Raw genomic sequence first — 13,232 nt, 5'->3', positions numbered from 1 at the left:
GCTGGTTCATGTAATACGGAGCTGATTTCCTTTCCCCATACCTTTTAGAGATTTTTAATATCTTAAAGAGAAAGACTAGGCTGGCCTTTCACATCTCCATAGAACTTGTAAATTACCATTTTAAACAAAGAGAGCAGAGACTTTAGCAGATCACAGGACCAGGTAAACTGGAACCCACTTGCTTTTTAATTGTATTCTTATAGTTAACTTCTAGGTGTGAGAAATGGCATTTTCCACTTGTAGTGCTGCTATAAAATCTGTAAGCTTTTACATAAAACCTTGACTCCACAGGGAGAAAAAAGAAATGAAACACAAAGTCACACAAGTGGTGCACAGATGTGCCTTTCCCTTGGGAGGTGATGCCGAATAATCGCAGTCTAATGAGACGAGGATTGCTACCAGTCAGAAGGCTTTATTAAAGGAGGCCTGTTTCTATTCACTCTACAACCCTCGTCCCCCATCTCGTGCGTCATCAGTCCCCAAATCATATATGTTTTACTTATTACTAACCATCAATCATATGCTGTTCTGTTTGGCACTCCCTCAATAGAAAGTCATAAAAATATCACATTGTACAGAATGAAGCAACGTAAAGCAAATACGGTACGCCTCAAGAAAGTAAACAAGCAGAAATAATAACCCACCTAAGCTTATTAGAAAAGTTGCTTACTTCAAAAGGGAAACCATCTATGCTCACCATTTGTAAGCACAACTGTCAAATCAGGTACGATAAGAAAATAAGAAGACAAAATAACGACTTGTGCCCGACTTCTCATGAGGCACAGAGGAAGCCCCTTTATTTTAGTAACAGGTGATTTGATCAGAGAGCTATCTCATAAGGATAATGGAAAGGAAATTGATTGGTTTGAAATGATTACAAAGGACAAATGGACTGTCGTGGTTGTTGTCAGGTGCTACGGTGTCAGTTCTGACTCATAGTGACTCTGTGTATAACAGAAAGCAACACCACCATCCTCACCAAAGTCACGATGTCTCAGCCCATTGTTGTCGCCAGGGTCAACCCAAATCTTTGAGGTTCTTTGGATTTGCAACTATATATTGAACTACGGACAATATATTTACCATAAAGTAACACTCTATCCTCAATACCTTCAAAACGTTTTTACATTATTTAAGTTATGCTGAAGATATTCTTTGGAGAAGTGGGAATTTGTTTCTGACTGTTAAAATTTCTCTAAATTACCCTACTAAAAAAAGGAAAACAGAGGGTGGTGTGCTTTTCCCCAAAAAATTTCTTCTCAAAACCTTGGCATTTCTTTAATAAGCTGAAGTCCTTTCTGTATAATTTAACCAGTAAGAATTATAAGAGATAAGGATTAGTTATCAGAGTAACAAGCTAGTTATTCAGTAATTCCCTGGGTATCATAAATATTACATAGTTTTTTCCAGAAATATAATAGACAAAATATTTTCAATGCATAAACTATATGATATACATATTTTTGAAAAATTATTGTGACACTAGCAGGTGTAGATTCATTCATAGACACTAGAGTTAAATTATGCCAGTCTGGGTGTGTATATATGCAGCAGGTACACACCTGCACACACACAAAAGCCATGGTGACAAAGTCCATACAAATGGTTAATCATTGAGTGTGACACTGCTTTCCATTGTGACAAACATAACATCACCAGGGCTTCTAGACTGAAAGTCTGGCTCTCCCTGGGTGTTCTGTGTCAGAGATGCTGCAGTGGAAACGGTATGCTCCACAATCAATCAACACTGGCTGAATGCAGTATGGAACACAGGGCACCTTGGCCCTTTCAGCAGTTACAGACTGACTAGTGGAGGTTCCTGCCACTTGGGGAACTCACTGTCTCACTGCAGTCAACATACACAAAATAGGTGCTACCTTAAGATAGGGTGGTGTTATCAACTGTCACGGAATCTCCCCCATCTCATGGTCACTGCCCACACAACAGAACAACAATGTTACCCACTCCTCTGACAGCCACATGATCAACTCCGAATTGGACCAACGTAACCAACATAGGATTTTGACTGGCTGTATTTTGGAAGTCCATAACCAGGCATTTCTTCCTAGCTTGTCTGATCTAGAATCTCCACTGAAACACATAGAGAGCAATATGCAAGCCTCCATGGATGGAGTGCCTGAGTTTGAGCTGTCCTTTGCTGGGAACTGACCCTAGGCCTCATCCCATGAAGGGCAGGTCGTTCTGACCCTGCACAAATCTGTACATGGGAACCCAAATCAAGATACCATCATCCCACTTTTCACCTCTCCTGAAAATTCATATTTCATTTATCATACACGAATATACAAAAAACAATCTCAGACATGCCATTTTAAAAAGGGCAGATTTATAGGTAATCCAAAGAGGTGAATTCATAATGGTGAAATGTGACACAGTAACCAAGAGATGAGGGGAGGGTATTGGAGGTGAGATGCATCTTGGAAGCAGACTGCCATATCTTGTCCCTACAGAGTGGCTGGTGGCTTTGAGCCATCAACCTTCTAGCTAATAGCCAAATGCTTAACCACTACGCCACAAAGGCTACCTTATAATATGCAAACAAAACCTACTGTCATTGGGTCAATTCTGACTTAGGTAGGACGTCTTGGATTAAAAATATTTGTAGGAACAGATAGCATCATCTTTCTGAGCATCAGCTAGTAAGTCTCAACACAAGACCTTGCTGTTAGCAGCCCAATACTTAACCCACAGCACCTTCAGGCCTCCTTCCTGTGGTGGTTATATAATTGTCAATTTGAGAGGATTATGAGTGAAGGGGTAGAGTCTAGTCTGTCAATCAGATCATAACCAATGAGGCTTCTGTGTGGGCATGGCCTTCTCCTGAGAATTCTGGGAAATCTGGTATTTCCTCCTTGGAGGTAGGAGACTCTCTGCTCACTTTCTGGGAGACTTAGCAGCTGACAAGACACATGAACCCACCCTGATGCAGAGACCCCTGCCAGGGCTGAGATGCTTCCAATGCCACTGGATCCAAAGACTTTCTACCCACTGGCCTGCGATCTTCTACATTCGGTGTCATTGCATGTGTTTCATGAGTCTGAAGAGGATTTTATAGATTGGTATTGGACATATTGGCCAGTATAGGACTTATGGACTTGGACTGCACTGGGCTGGGATGTTTTCTCAATGTTCAATTGCTCTTGTATATAAATTTCTTTCTTATACACATATGTGTGTCCATGGATTTGTTTGTCTAGTCTACCCAGACTAACACACTCCCACAATGCTATTGAATGAATCATGACTCATAATGATTCTGCTGGACAGAGTATAATTGTCCCATCGGGGTTCATAGACTGTAACTTTTTATGGGAGCAGACAACCATGTCTTTCTCCTGTGGAGAACTAGTGCGCTTAAACCATAGATGTTGGGACCACCAGCCAATTCTTAACCTACCGCACCACCAGGGCTCCTTAGCAGAAGCTAAGCATCAAAGGCTGTATCATAACACATCTAACTTTGTAAGGTTATGTCATTATAAACCTGAAGTCTTTGTTCCAAAAGGAAATCCTATTAGTTTTTCCAGATCTCGCGTTTGAGAACAAGTATTTTGTCTGCAATAGGTGAAAACATATTGTGTCCTTGAATTTACACCTGGAAAGGCTGGGGATTTCTGATGTTTTTTTTTTTCTTTTCTTTTCTGTGTGTACAGTAAGATAGGTCAATGTATAAACAAGGTGCAAAAGCATAGATCTAATAAAAGAGAATTTTAAATTAGAATCTTTTCATGAGCCTTGGGTTTTGACACTCTCTACCTAAAATCATGGCATCCAGCTGTTGGATTATCGTGAATGCCACTAACACTTTTATCCCAGAAGCCCTCGTGGCACACACTGCCTTTGGATGAGTCACAGCCCCTTAAAGCACTCAGCCCCTCCTTTAGCCAGGTCGTATCCACCTCAAGCTCTTCAATAAGTTGGAGCCTGTTTTTAACTATCTGTCTTATATGTGCTGTAGTTTGTTATCATTTTGTAAATTTAATTATGGTAGCTTTCCTTTTTAACTTCTAAATATCGCATATCTTTCTAGCCACATGACTTAAAAATAGAATGGCTGCAATTCAAATACTGGTAGGTTGAGGAAGGAAGATTGATTTCTAACCAGCAGAGCTGAAAATATACGGTTTTAACTATCCTCAATGGGTCACATCTTAAAATACAAAACAAAAAACACCCAAACATGGTATCTTCAAAAATGAAACCATTAAAACACAATAATATAATTTTGTCACAATGTTGATAATAAAACTTCTTCCTGAAACTGCTACTTGAACAAAGTTTGTAGCTTATTGTCTAAGGCAGAAAACAAGACGAAGTTCATTTAGTTATCTAAACTCATAGGAACTTTGATTGGTAAAGACATCTATATTTTTTAAAAGAAAATATTAAAAATGTACACCTATGGTTTAAAATTATGTTAACAGACTTTGAGACTTTTAAAAATTATTATTTTATTTCCACTCAAAATTTCTACCCAGTTTTCAAGCAAGAGTTTGTATTTGTATGTTCTTTCATTATGAGCAGCAGAGGCTTTGTCTGCTGCAGATACACGCTCTATCTTTTCCCTTTTCTTTAAGATAAATGTTAATGATCATGGGAGTACACAGGAGTAATACGTTTCCAGGACATTACATTGTTTATTTATGTTTCCTCAATGGCAATGTGTTACGTGCTTATGCTGGTAACTTAATTGTGAAGTTAATCCCATGTACCCAAAGAGGAAGAAAATGTGTCCCTGGGGTCTTCTGATGGTCTCCATTATAACGATGCCTTGGCCTGATGGCATGGTGGGTTCTGTGTTGTTCTGTTAAGCTCAAGGTCAGCAGTCTGGAAATCACCAGCTGGAATCGGCGGGAGAAAATGAGGTGGTCTGTGCCCATAAAGAGTTCCAGTCTCAGAAACCCAAGGGGGAGGTCTAGCCTATCCTGCAGGGTGACTACGAGTTAGAATTGAGTCGAGGGCCATAGGATGAGGCCTTTCCAATGTGTTGCGAGAGACCCTCGACGCGCAGCTTCCCACTGAAGACCCACAGCCAAATACACCACTGACAGAATAGGAAGCCTCTGGGCAAGCTGGCACTGCCCAAATGGGCCAGCATCACTTCCCAGGGTGCTCCTGGTAAGCTTCCACCTCGCCTCCTGGCATCACATATAACCCGCAGCCTTCCTCTCGGTTCCCATGCCCCAAGAAGGGACCAGGCAAAGCCCGTTCCTTGGCACTCTCATCCGAATAGGCAGCGAACAGATAACCTTACAGGTTAGGTCGGGGAACCAGGACAAGGAAAGAGGTGTTCTCTAGTCTGCCCACTAGCTGATGATGGGAAAGCCTACCTGGCTAGATGGGTGTGTGCCTTTGTTCCAGCCTACAAACTCTTCAACATGGCTGCATTTCTCCTGGGAAGATGACAAAAGCGTTCATCTTCCTTCTTTGATTTGAAGAAAATGTACAGTATGTTTCTCTCTTAAGCAACAATACAAGTTACTAAGATTTCTGGGGGGGAAAGAAAAAAAAGTCTCAAAAAATGTTTACTTGGAAAACATGAGGAAGTTTTATCTGTCGAATGCCAATGCTTGCTAATGAGAAATTTATAATAAACACAAAAGACAGCCAAAAGCACATATCTAGCTCAGTTTAAGATGTACTCCAATCACCCTAAAAGGCCCTGTTTAAACATTCACCTGAAGAAATAATTTTCTTGTTTAAACCAAAATAGCAAACTCAAACTCACTGCGATCAAGAACAAGTCAATTAGGACTCACAGTGACCCCAAAGGAAAGAACAGAACTTCTCTATGGGGTTTCAGAGGCTGTAAAATCTTTCCAGGAGCAAACAAGTTCATCGTTCTTCTGTAGAGCAGCTTGCTTATTAACTGCGACCTTAAACTTCATAGCCCAGTGCTTAACCCACTGCGTTACTAGGGGCTCCTTTTCATTGTTCAAGGATTTTACTAAATACTCCTCTTACCTGCAGATATACAAAGGGATTATGTTGATAAGACATTTGATTGACACTTGGACGTTATGCTACTCCAAGAAATTATCTTAATTTCACTCAGATATATTCTAGAGCCCTATCCTTTATTCAAAGCACAGAGTACAATGCAAATTGGAAATGTGTGACACCTCTAGAAATGTTCACTTCTAGTCCTACAAGCAGGAAAAGCGGTGAAGGGAAGACAGATCCTACCAGCCACTCTGTAGAGGAAAGATGTGACAGGCTGTTTCCATAAAGATTCACAGTCTAGATAATATTATGGGACAGTTCTACTTTGTCCTGTAGAGTTGCTTTGAATCAGAAATTACTCAACATTAATGAGTTAGTCCTTGACCAAGAAAAGTCTCCCCCATGCTATTATTTCTACTGGAAATTTCTAGGTTTGGTTATATTTAAATGTAAAGAACACTTTGGAGAAATGTGTACATAGACAATCAGAGCCAATATGTCCTCATGAAAGCTAACCCCAAATATTAATTGTCAACGTCCCCAAACTTGCTGGAGAATACATCAATACATTCGTATGACCTAAATGTACTCTAACACCCAAGCATCGTGTCTTTATCTCCATTCAGGCAAGAGGACTCAATGCTTTCCACTGTGGCTCAACATTCACTTTAATTGAAAGACTTAGAGATGACTACAGTAGCAATATTTTAAGAATAGATAAACATTTTGCTTTTTGAGAAAATAAATATATGGTACATTGTTCTTTAAACGAATCTACAGTTTCTATAAGTCGATACAACTAAAGGGTCATCATATGAAGTGGAGATAGAATATTGCAGAATGATCCTCCCCCCCACACACACACACACACAAACACACATATACTGCTAAAGGATAACACTGGGCAGAGAAGACAAACCCACTTCAGGGCCCTGGAAATCTCTGGGAAGTCACACAAAGAATAGGATAAATAACAGTCTTACCAGTAACTGTAACATTACATTCTTTAAGAATGTAAAAATAAATACCTGATGCAAATAATGAAAAAATATCGACCTTCATACATCTATATCATTGCTATAAGCATTTATATTACATCCTATACTAAAAAATATTGTAGTTAATAAATTATTTTATCTTCCAGAAATAATACATGATATAAGATCAGAAGGTCTGCAATTTAAGGATGATTAAATAACGACTTTCCAATTCCTCAAGACCAAGATTCTGCTGACTTTGGGAGTTCCTGCTGAGTTTAGACACGAGATATACACCGTATACACCAAGCCATCCCAAACCCTCCAAGGGACAACAGCTTTACATAGTTTGTATTTGTTAACATAATGGTTTTGTCTGTTGCGCACAAAGTCACTGTGGGTAGGAACCCACTTAACAACAACAGCATGTTCTCAGGAGAAAGATGAGGCTCTCTACTTCCATACAGAGGTCCAATCTTGCCATCATACAGGGGGAGTTCTACCCGCTTCTTTAGGTTTGCTAGGAGTTGGAATACAGTGTTCAGATTCACATCATTTGTTCCAAAGCAAAGGCCTATAGATGAGCGCCAGCATGCATGCAGCACACTTCCTCCTAACGTTTGGATCTAGAGAAGCTTGGTTGGTGCCATAGCCACCCCAGTTCTGGGAGAGCCCAAGATCACTTTCCCTGTCTGGAAACAAGAGCAGTGAGCCAGTGCTTTACTGACTTAAGTATTACACTGCTGCTGAAGTCATGACTTGTGATGACCACCAAGAAGGGAGAAACCAACAGCTAGCTTGTTTGACAGCAACGGAATGAAATTTATATGTTATGTTAGTAAACACATGAGTAAACAAATTGGTCTTGGAAGAAATACAGCCAGAATGCTCCTGAGAGGCAAGGATGGGGAGACCTCTCCTGTACTTTGGACCTGCTATCAGGAGAGACCAGTCCCTGGAGAATGACATCATGCTTGGTAAAATGAAGGGGAAGCAAGAAAGAGGAAGGCCTTCCACCAGGTAGATTGATGCAATAGCTGCAACAAGGGGCTCAAACACAAGAACAATTGTAAGAATAGTACAGGACCAGGCAGTGTTTTGTTCTCTTGTACATAGAGTTGCTATCGGTCAAAACTGACTAGGAGGCACCTAACAGCAACAATAACAATGACATCATTATCACATGAAATATTCCATCCATTAAGTGGTACCATCCAGGGGCCATTACCTCATATGTGTCAGAGTTCTTCTGTAACTTTAATTTTTCCATTCAGATTACGCCATGTGGGATTTGGACTGCTTTCAGGTACAATCAACTCACTTAATTAATAAATGGAAAAATGTTTTTCATTATACTTATATGTGGGTATGTAATACATATATATTATACACACATATTCTGTTATATATATAACAGAATTCTAGAGGTAGAGTAAGTAGTTCTATAGTATCGGTAGCATTATAAAGTTATTCAGAAAATAAGTCCTTACTAAGTTTTAGTTTTTCCAGAAACACTGACGTTTTTATCCTGTGGCTTAGAACAAGATGGCCCAGCCATTCCGGTCCTACAAAGCATGCAACCATATGCAGTGCTTTACTGACTTAAGTATTACACTGCTGCCGAAGTCATGACTGCCGAAGTCATGACTCTCCCTAGGTTCTAGGGAGAACCTAGAGTCGTTCTTGCTTGGTCTCTTAAAAAGGAGACAAGCCTTTCCCAGAAACCTCACCACAGGCTCGTCTAGAATTAATCAAGTGCCCGTTACTAAGTCAATCACTCCAAGAACAGGACTGGTGTAACTGGGCTGGACTATGTATCTGGGTTAGGAGGACAAATTTTGGAGAGTCACCAACCATAACCAGTCGTAAACTGGAAGCCGAAGTTGAGGTCTGATTACTGAAGATGATATGCTTTATCATGGTGAGCCTCACCCCTGATACATTCTTGGGTCAAGGTTATGATGTATTATCATCCAACAAACATCATCCTATATAATATGTGTTATAAAGCTTATAATTTAATGAAGTAGAAAAGCCTGTGTACCATCACTACACTATTAGTTGCTCTATAGTCAGTAAAAGTGTAAAGGTCTTATCACAAGAAAGTTCATATTTCAACATAGATTACTAGACAAAATACAAGTGTTAAAGAAATATTAGATTTACTAGTGACATAATTATTATCAAGAAGAATTATGATGGGTAAACTGCTACAAAAATTTGAAGAATTGACAGCTTACTTCCAGCTGGAGGAAGCTCTTCGGAAGGACAGTGACCTTCAAAGACATGTGGAATTAGAGCAGGCAGAGAAGGGTCCTCAAACCTCAGCAGGGTCTCTCCCTTCTGCTTTCTCCTTCTCCGTAATCACGAAACATTCAAACCCAAATCATTCATTTGAACTCTTGCCATAAATTTGAACCTTCATATATCTTCTAATCACTCTAATCCATCCAGAAACTTGAATGTGATGCTATTAAGTTCATGCAGACTAAAGTTATGTGTTATAACTGTTTCTTACATAAAGCACATAAGGGATTGTCTAATAATTACACAAAATGCCTAGAAAGATAAGACATACTTTATGTTACGAATAATCTTAATAAAACCATGACAAGCATACCACCCCATTTCCAGAGAGTCAAATCCCTACCCTCTCAGTAGGAGAATATAGAATTGCCCCCCAAGGTTTCCAAGGTGTATGTAAATCTTTACATAAGTTAGCTGCTGTATCTTTCTCCTGCAGAGCTTTGAATGGCGGGTTTGAATTGCTGACATTGTGATTAGCAATTGAGGGTTTCATCACTGTGCTATCAGGACTTCTATAACACAAACAGATGCTTTTTTCTAATTTCCAGGAGAATTGGATAGCAGGGAAACTAAGACACATCAAAGTTAAGAAACCTTTACAAATCACACAACGAATAAATGAGAAATCAGCTTTTGCCATCTGGCTTCTGGCTACTTAGATGCCTTTTGTGGGCATCAGACAACAGCTGGACTACTGTGTCAACTCCACTCCGGAAATGGGCCATGACAACCCCCAGGAAGTCTGGAGGAGACCCAGCAGGCTCAACCTGGAAACCACAGAACAGAACGCCAAGACAACGGAGACTGTTCAGTTAAGAAAAGAGAGGAACGCTTGGTAACTGACCCAAAATGTGGACTAATGGAATAACTTAATGTTGTTGTTAGGTGGTGTGAAGTCATTGTGATTTGTACCGTTCCACAACAAAACACCATCTGTCCTGTGCCAGTCTCATAATCCTTGCTATGTCTGGACCCACTGTTCCAGCCACTGTGGCTATCCATTATGCTGGAGGCTTCCTCTCTTTCACAAACTGTCTATTTGACAAAGGATGGTCTCTTTCTCCAAGACTGGTCCCTTCTGATAATCTGCTCAAAGCACCTGAGGTGAAGCTTCCTCATCCTTGCTCTATGGGACCATACTTATTCCAAGACAGGTGTGTTTCTTCCTTCTAGCAGTCGATGGTATGTTTAAGATTATTCTCTACCACCACAGTCAAAAGTCTCTCCTTTGATCTCTCTTATTCATTACACCGCTTTCACCTGCTAGTGAAAAGGCCCTGCCTAGAGTCAGATGCACCTTAGTCTTCAAAGTGACATCTTTGCCTTTGGTACTTAATGAGGTCTTTTGAGGCAGACATGCCAAATGCAGGAGTCCTTTGATTTGTTGATTGTGGCCCCCATGGGCATTGTTTGTGGACCCACATGTAATATTACCTTTGACAAGAAGTCTTTGATCTTCATGAGAAAGTGTTTTAAGTCCTCTTTGCTTTCAGCAAGCAACACTGGGTCAACTGCCTACTGGAGATTGTTAATGAACCTTCCTCCAATGCTGATGTCAGAGTTTTCTTTAGAGAGTCTGATTCTTTGGATTTATTCCGCATACAGATTGAATCACGTCATCAACATGCATTCACCAACCACTTACGTTGGCTACCATGCTAACGAGGGGCTACTATGATTAATAGAAGCGAACCATCATCTCTAGCGAGTCACTCCAAATATCTTGCCTTAATTAAGGATTGCATTTTGAAAGAGACTGTTGAATCAAGTTATAGGGTTCTCAAAGCAGATTCTGGCCCAAGGAATGACAGTTACAGGGAAGGAAGCTTGCATTACATATTTGCAAGAACTTGTCAACAAGCAGAATTGTTTCTGTATGGGCAACAGTCAGAGGTTAAAGGAATGGTCATCAAAGATGTCAATCTGGTAATTCAACAGTGCTAAAGTGGACCACCTATCAGGCATCAACAATCAAAAGCATCACCAGACCCGTTCTCCATGTTTATTTGTAGCTAGATGCAGCCATAGGTCTGAATTCTAGCCTCGGGAATATAAGCGGTGTGTATATTTTCAGGTCTGAGTTATAACAACCCTTTCATGCCATCCTCCACACTCTTTCCTGGATTCAACCTTCAAAGTCATATATTACAACTAGTGAAGGCACAAGGTGGTAGAATCCTGGGTGCTCACTCAGCCCAAGGCAGGCCCCTACCTATGAGGACCAGTAGCAAAGACACAAACATCCACTGTGTGGATCCCCTGAAATGTGGAGCGAATTTTATACAACAGCCTTTTCTTAACTAAAACCAAAGACTTCTTTTCTCTACTAGTGTATAAATTATTGGAAGCCAAGAGATGGATGGCTCTTGCTTAGCTTCAGAGACCATGAGCTATAGGTCTATTGAAGGAAGGAAATTATCAGGTGTAGTCCAGACCCTGAACCAATCTTTTGAGACTGGACCACCTAAGAGATGGTTTAGCTGGGGGAGAGGATTGGAGTACTAAGGTTGCAGTGCCCTTTTCGGTAAAAAAGATACCTAAGTCCAAACCATGAGAAATGAAATGTAAAAGGGTCCGTATACTGCTTTGTACTAAGAATGACACCACAGATGAGATGGTATTTGTCAGAAGACACCTGTGTGATTATGAAAGTCTTGGGGCTCCTTGAGGCTATATGGAAAATAGGAGGAATTCTTTCCATCTCTCTTGTTGGATGGTCTAAGTCCTCATAGAGCAAAACTGTTTTCTCTTGAGCCGCTGACAATCAATACCATGGTATTTGTTTTGTCTTGTTTCTGTTTTTGTTTTTCTTTCTCGTCTTTTCCATTGCTCTCTTGCTGTCTCCCTTATCTGACCGAGACCAGATACACCAAGATGAAACATTGGCAGAAATAATGCTAATGGACTTAGTCCAAGCAGCACCAGAAAAGGAAGTGCCAGAAATTTCAGAAGAAAGCCTGTTTTCATGAGATTTCCTGCTTTCCTTACATCTCCACATGCCCAAATAATTCAGATCACCGCCTGTTGACCTCTGGGTTGCTTCACTCAGACTGAAGCCAAGCGGCGGAGCTGATAGCCCTCTATTCAAACTTCAATCGTGGGTAGGAGGCAGAGAGTGTACTACTAACACAACTCAAGCAAAAAAAGACATTAAAAAAAAAGAAAAGACTGACTGCCAACAAGTCAATGGTCACTCAGCGCAAGCCCCGGTGGGTTTCTGAGTCTGAGTAGAAAGCCCAGTCTTTGTCCAGCTGAGCTGCTGGTGGTTTCAAACCGCTGGCCACATGGATGGTAGCAAACATCACAGATCCTCTACATGGAAGAAGATGCAGAAAACAAGTACACGTGTTCTAGAGAAGCTTCTTCCTAACCCAGTTCAAGTTACTGCCCACATATTCAGACCATCTAAACTCCAAGAAAGCCATAGGACCAACCAGCTGTCTGCAGCTACTGCCCACAAGCCCCAGTCGGCTTCTTCTTTCCTTGGGAAAGTAATGTGTGGGTTGACTGACATAATAAAAGCATAGAAGGGACAAGGGACGTTCCATGGACGCCCCACTAAACACACAGCGTGTACACACCAGGCCCCTTTCTGCCTGCTCATCTTTCCTAGGGGAAAAGAAAGCAAGGGGATTTGATATCCCTCCTTCCTGGACCTGACTTTCTGAGGGTGCTGGAGGTCCAGACAGGGAAATTGGTGTAAGAAATCAAAGCATCAGGTCACATAGGTATGGGAAGAAAACTGCATTCTTATGTGACATCTGGAATCCGGTGTTCTTGTAGGAACTTGCCATCGAAATTGAACTTTGAGAACCACACGCCTCAACCACTCCTCTTCCTGGTCTCTCAAGGATGTTCCTGCTCCTGCACGGACTTGGACGCTGGCGCGGATGACGGTAGAAGTCTATGACTGCTGCTATATCACAGGTGAGGGGTGATGTCTCTCTTTCCTCCCATCCCCCACCCGCCCCCCACCCACCCACC

At 41.0% G+C, this 13,232-nt stretch overlaps 1 protein-coding gene across 1 annotated transcript in view; it reads right to left on the bottom strand.

The window, feature by feature from the left end:
* Window positions 1-13,232, bottom strand: part of PDE4D (phosphodiesterase 4D) — an 893,429-nt gene that overhangs the window by 879,776 nt on the left and 421 nt on the right. The gene's annotated exons all lie outside the window — the stretch shown is intronic.

Source organism: Echinops telfairi, unplaced genomic scaffold (assembly GCF_000313985.2).
Source record: "Echinops telfairi isolate 266 unplaced genomic scaffold, ASM31398v2 ScPeMD7_7469;HRSCAF=8507_1, whole genome shotgun sequence".
Lineage (NCBI taxonomy): Eukaryota > Metazoa > Chordata > Mammalia > Afrosoricida > Tenrecidae > Echinops > Echinops telfairi.
The sequence above is the reverse complement of the archived record's forward strand: the minus strand, read 5'-3'. Positions and strand labels throughout refer to the sequence as shown.